Source organism: Cupressus sempervirens, chromosome 2 (genome assembly GCF_028749045.1).
Source record: "Cupressus sempervirens isolate cs-2001-9-10 chromosome 2, ASM2874904v1, whole genome shotgun sequence".
Classification (NCBI taxonomy): domain Eukaryota; kingdom Viridiplantae; phylum Streptophyta; class Pinopsida; order Cupressales; family Cupressaceae; genus Cupressus; species Cupressus sempervirens.
Window position 1 is genome coordinate 343,787,488 of NC_143119.1, and position 6,800 is coordinate 343,794,287.

At 34.4% G+C, this 6,800-nt stretch overlaps 1 pseudogene; it reads right to left on the reverse strand.

Moving 5' to 3' along the window:
• Positions 1 to 4,825: 4,825 nt before the first annotated feature.
• LOC149572528 (U6atac minor spliceosomal RNA) lies at positions 4,826 to 4,955 on the reverse strand (annotated as a pseudogene).
• Between the last annotated feature and the right edge of the window lie 1,845 nt (positions 4,956 to 6,800).

Below are 6,800 nucleotides of genomic sequence, written 5' to 3' on the forward strand. Positions count from 1 at the left end.
ATACAATCTTGTATTTTTTTTACTTCTTTTGCTATATGACATACTTTGCAATTTTGTACAAACTTCTTGACATTTTACTACAACTATGGCTAATAATAATTCTCATTAACCAAAGCAATGGTTTTATCTCTACTAAAATGTCTAGTCATTCCTTCACTATACTTCTCCTTGATGAGATTCTCCCTCATGGAACTTCTTGGAATGCACAATTGAATTCCTTCAAGCAACATCTCATCTTGGATTATGAAATCCAACCACTTTTCCTTGTCAAGTGTAATAGGTTATGTACAAGCTTTCCAAGCTTCACCAAAACTAGGATCCTCCAAATACAAATTCTTGAGTTCCTTGAGCCCAACCACCTCAATCTGCATCTCTATTAACAAATGTTGTCTCCTACTAAGAACATTTGCAACTCTGTTAGACTTCTTACTCCTATGTTTTAAAACAAATGTGTAACTCTGCAAAAACTCAACCCACTTCAAATGCCTCTGGTTCAATTTTCCTTGACTATTCAAATATTGCAAAGCTTGATGATCAGCATACAAAACAAACTCCTTAGGAAGACGATATTGTCTCCACTTCTTCAATTCCTTTACTATAGCATAAAATTCTTGATCATAAATAGAATACTTTCTTTTGACATCATTCAACTCCTCGCTAATATAAGTAACAAGTCTACCTTCTTCATTCAAAATAGCTCCTAATGTAGTATCACTAGCATCACAATTTACTTGAAACACCTTCTTAAAATCTAGAAGTACTAAAACAAGTTGTTCTGTAGCTTTCTATTTCAAAAAATTGAAACTCTTACCTGCTCCTACAATCCATTTAAACTCTTTCCTATCCCCCCTCACCGTTTCAGTCAAGAGTCCACAAATACTGCTAAAACCTCCGATAAACTTTCTGTAAAAGCTAGCCATTCCATGAAAGCATCTTACCTTAGTAGCACTCCTTCAAGTAGGCAATTCAAGGATAGCCTTCAATTTCTCAGGGTTCATTTTTAGACCTTCTGTTGAAACTACAAATCTCAGGTACACCAACTCCTTCACAAAAGTACACTTCTTCAAATTAATTAGCAACTTCTCTTTCCTCAACTTCTCAAACATCTTATGAATATGCATTATATGCTCCTCCAATGTCTTACTAAAGATCAAAATATCATCGAGGTAAACAATGACAAACTTACCCAGAAATTTCTTTAGTACCTCATTCATGAGCCAAATGAAAGTGCTTGGTGCATTGGTTAGCCCAAATAGCATGACCAACCACTCCAACAATCCTTCCCTTGTCTTGAAGCCAGTCTTCCATTCATCTCCTTCTCTGATTTGAATTTGATGATACCCACTCTTTATATCTATCTTTGTGAAATACACAACTCCACTCAAACAGTCCATAATATTATCCATCCTTGATAATGGAAATCTGTACTTGATTGTGATCTTGTTGATAGCTCGAGAATCCATACACATTCTCTATTCTCTATTCTTCTTTGGTGTTAATATGGCTGGTACAACACAGACTCAGACTTTCTTGAATCAACCCTTTCTGTAACAACTCATGTACTTGTCTATTCAACTCCTCACTTCCTACTGGTCTCATTCTGTGCGTTGCTGTGTTTGGAAAATTGACTCCTGGAATCAAGTCCATCTGGTGACTAATTTTCTTCATTGTTTGTAATCCATCAGATATATTATTGGATACAATATCTAGAAACTCATCCAAAAATTTGTAACTTCTGCAGGCACCTCTTCTACTTTTCTTTACCATCTTTTGGAATTATAGCAAAACACATATGCTCACGCCTCATATCCTCTATGAACTTCTTTCCATCAACAAAACATATTCTGGCAATACTATATACCTTTTCTTCTTTATCCTTCAACTGCTTCGACTTATGTTCCACTCCATCCTTTGTCAAAGTGTAGGTATTCGCACGATCATCATGCATAGCATGCCTATTAAACTATCATGACCTACCCAACAACATATGACATGTCCATAGGTATGATATCACAAAGTATCTCATCCTAGTAGCTTCAAATTTTGAACTTCACTAGGCAATACTTATTGACCATGACCTTGTGGTCATCATGCACCTAGGCAATACAGTATGTGCGCAGGTGTTTCTACATTTTGAGATTTAACTTAGTAACCATCTTTTTAGACACCAAATTGTATGTGCTTCCACCATCAATCATAAAATCACAACACTTATCTTTGCACTTGCACCTAGTGTGAAGAAAGCGCCTCTTTCGATTAGGTTCATTCTCACCACTCAGCAAACTCTTCTACTAACTAGAACTTCTCCTCTTTCAACATTTTTAAAATGTGATGATTTAGCATCTTTATCGACATGCACAACTCTGGTCTAATCTTCGACTCTCCTATCTATACTTCCTTGGCGTTGGGGACATTCAAATGCCCTATGCCCTTCTCCACAGTGAAACCATGTTCCTCAAAAACCTCCTCTACTAGATCATTGTCCTCTTCCTCTTCCTTTCTGATCTCTATTGCTCTGATCATGGAAATGATTGGAATTGTTTCCTCTTTGGTTTTAGCTGCTACTATTGGCATAGTCCTTCTAATCATCATTTTGGCCTCCATAAGATCATCCACTAGATCTTCCACCACGTCCTCTTCCACTTTGCCAGCTCTCAAACTTCTTGTTTCTCTTCTACTCTTAGGGAAAACTTGTATGCCTCCTCAATACTGTTCATTCAAACTAGACTTAGCTCCTCTTGAATGGTTAGCCTCAACCCATTAAGAAAACGGACAACTTTCTCCTTGTCATCTTCTACATGGCATGTTCTGATGAGAACTCGATAGAACTCTTCTATATATTCCTGAACATATCTTCCCGCTTGCTTTAACCCTTGCATTTTCTTTAGAAAATCAAGCTCATAATCCACAAGAATGAATTGTCACATTTTTTCTAGCTATCATCTGATCCCATCTTGTAATTTTATCCTTTCCTCTTCTATTCCACTCCAATTGAATCTCCTACCACCAAATCTTCGCATGACACTTCAATTTGGCCTTCACAAATTTTACCCTATTCAGATCTTCAATATCTTCATACTCAAAGTATTCTTCTTATTCATTGATCCAATTAATCAATTCCTCTGGGTTAAGATTTCCCAAAAATGTGGGAACCTCAAACTTAGGTCTTCTTTCAATCTTGGAAATGGCCCTAAAAAACTATCTTCTTCTAGGTTCAGAATTTAGTCTTCTTCAACATTTTTTTCTTCTTCTTCCTTGTCCTCGCTTTCATCTCTTACGACAAGATTCATCCCTCTGTGCATTTGTTCTTCTAATGCTTGCATTTGTCTCTAGAGGGCTCTAAAACTTGTTGTGGTTCCACAACACACACCCTATTTTTGACTTCGACAATAAGGAGCCCCCCTTTTTTTAATTTGACTCCTAGAAACTTGTTCCAAAAAATATGGTATCTTCCAAGGTGCCTCAAGGAGCGGAACTTTTGTAGTTCAGGTTTAGGAGTTTAGTCAGTTAGCATTGTTCAAAATCTACCAATCATGAAGATCAAGTTCTGCATAAAGGCTAGAGGTGCACACAAGTGCACCCACCTAAAAAGGTGTGCCATGCACGTTGCCTTGACTTATTTTGTAGGTTCGCACCTGCACACCTACACACTGTTGCAAGGTGTGCCCCTCTCAAGGTGCGTAGACCATGGAACTTGACCCAATTAGTGCACCTACGTAGATGTGCTAGCACACAGTTGTGGCTTTCATTAGTTTTTGACCAATTTTTGTCAATTTTTTCATCAATTGGGTCTAGTTGTTAAGCATCATTTTACCCCCCTAGTACCAGTATACTGATGTTTATCATTTTTGTAGTTCATTATAGCATCCTCATCATCCGTAGCAACAAAGATTATCATGGTATTGCATGTGCATATTCAACATAGGCGCCTTATGATTTTAGATAGAAGAAGAGGGAGTTCAAGTCCATCAGAATGTTGAACCATAGAGAGGGCATAAATCATCAAAAAGGTTAGGAATAAGTACACGAGTGGTCCTAGACCTCATTTGACCAAAACCTAGAAATCGTTTTCAAATCTGGGTGCTTCGATCTTTTAGGCCCCGTTTGGTTGCAAGAATTGGTAAATGCAGAATTTAACTATGCTGGAATAAGCTCTCTTTCGGAGTTTGCGCATTCTGAAAATAAATTATGGAATATCATTTGGAGGTGTTTGGTTCTCCTGAAAGAGGAATCGGTAGATGACTATTCCGTGTTTGGTTGCATCAATAAAAATAGGAATTAGAATCAGTTTTTTTTTTAAATCTTAATATGAATTTATAAAAAATAATTTTTTGCTAAGTTTTTTAAAGTCAAATTAATTTACCCTCTTCACTATAAATTGACTTTATCAATAAGAAAGGTATATCACATATTTCACTTAATACCAAGTAAAACATGTTTCAAAGTTTAAAAAGTTTAAATATTAGACCTCTCTTATCCACAAATATATTTTCTTTCTTAGCCCACATTGAAAGCAACCAAGTTTAATCAATTCACTTTGTCATACCCACATTTTTGGATCTTAAATTCATTGGATTTAAATCTAATTATTTTAAAATTATATTCAATATTGCCTAAAATTGTTTCCATTATAAGCGTGATTTTTTAATATATATGTTTATAGTTAAAGAAGTCAAAGTTACAATTTTTAATTACAAATATTTGACAACATTTTTTAAAATTTTAATTATATTTGAAGAATTCGATTATAAATACTATTGTATGCATAAAGAATATAAAAAATTATGTTAAATATAACTATAAATTTGAATATAATATCAAAACTAAAATTATTTTATTTTTGGGTAAGAACCATTAATGACTGATAGCCTTAAACCGTGTGTGAAGGGAAGTCCAAAGACTATTCCCGTCCTTATCAAGGGAGATGCCACCTGTCTCTTGTTTTCGACGAACACAAACATTTTTGTTTTAAATATATAAAAAAAGTAAAATATGCGATATTTGAACCTAGTTTTATCTAGAAGGCTAAAGATAAGATTTATTTGTAAAGATAATTTTAACAAAAGTTTTGATTAGGTAAAAACAGGTTTTGAAAGGTCCCAAAACCTTGTATATCAAATCTAAAAATATTACAATATAAGGCCCAAATACAGCAGTGTGATTCACCAAACAAAGATAGGGAACAACCTACAAAAGTTTATAATAAATATCAAGTTTGATATTAGACATTTTGTCATTGATAAAAATCCTTATACAAATTATAGCTATGCATTTTTTTTTGCATATGTTTCCGACAAATAAATGCAATTAAAAGAAAAACAAGACATTGTAAAAAGTGAATTTCAGCCTTCTGACTATTGCAACACTTGCACTCTACTCCATCACGCACTGTACTTGTTTGTGCATCACTAGCCCATTCAAATAATCCACATCCATCGTGTCCCTACAATAGCAAATCTTCATTAGTTCCTAGTATAATAATTATTTATTCATTACACTAATTTCTAAGAAAATTAATAACGACCTTTTTCTTATTCGGGCGAGACCAAAATTTATGCCCAAGATTTTTTTGTGTGTTGGAGATTTTCAACAAACAAGGGCCAGCACCACATCAACATGTTGGCACATTGATTAAAACCATCAACCCTGCAACATAAAAAATACATTAGTTATATGAAAATACACATACTATAATAAAAGTCTTTTAAATCACTATACAAAATCTTTATAATCATTATTAAAAGCCTATTTAAATATCAATTTATATAGCCGAGGAGTCGTTCACAACAAAATACATCACTGCATCTATTTCAGTGGTGCAAAATTGAAATTCAATTGGATCGTTATATCAAGCGATATGAAATCCTAAAAATGGTAAGTATAGCATCCCCTACTACTACATTATTTATGGGAGTGAAGAATCAAACAATAGGTTTCTGAAAATGAGAAAAAACATGACAAGAAAGAAGATATGAACATTGTGCACACCCAAAAAAAAAATGACATTGTCCAAATTAAGACATTATCCATAGGAGCCAAACAGCACAAGAGTTAGTAATGTTGATGTAGGTATTACTAAACAGCACAAGAGTTAGTAATGCTGATAGGAGTCAAACAACACAAGTGAAATGTTGATGCAGACATTAGTAATGTTGATGTAGATATTACTGCCATCTATTTTCCAATGTGCAAGCTACTATGAAAGAATGCAAAGACATACCTATCAATGGAACATGTGATTGTAAAAGAAACCCACAGGATGTCTAGTTATGGCCAACCATGGCAATACAGCCTTTTGAAAATGTTCATGATCATCAATAAAAGCCTTTACAACCGGCACAAATGCAAGGGAGGGGTACGTGGTTTTAATAACAATTGGGAAGGCAATGTTCAAATAAGAGGAATTGCTATTATCAAAAAATGAAAAAGGTGTAAAACGGAGGATATAAGAATCATCATAGTATTCTGCATTTTACTCAACAAAATGATGTGAAGCAGCCTAGACACCACACAAATTGTTTGACCAAATGCCTATCCAAGTAGTTCAATAAAATTCGGGGACTAATGTGTAAAGAATTTGGTACCAATAGCTATCAAATCTGCAAATAATTCTATGATTAATGCAAACGACTAAGTCCACCGATTCCTCTGTGTGGGTTAATATATAAGAAGAGCAGGTACAAGCATCTTTAAATATTTAAACAAGTAAAGGCAATGAATAATTTTCCATATATGCATGTCATAAAGTCATAAAGAAGTTGATAGAAGTATGTTTTGCAGCTGATAATATCATAAGGCAT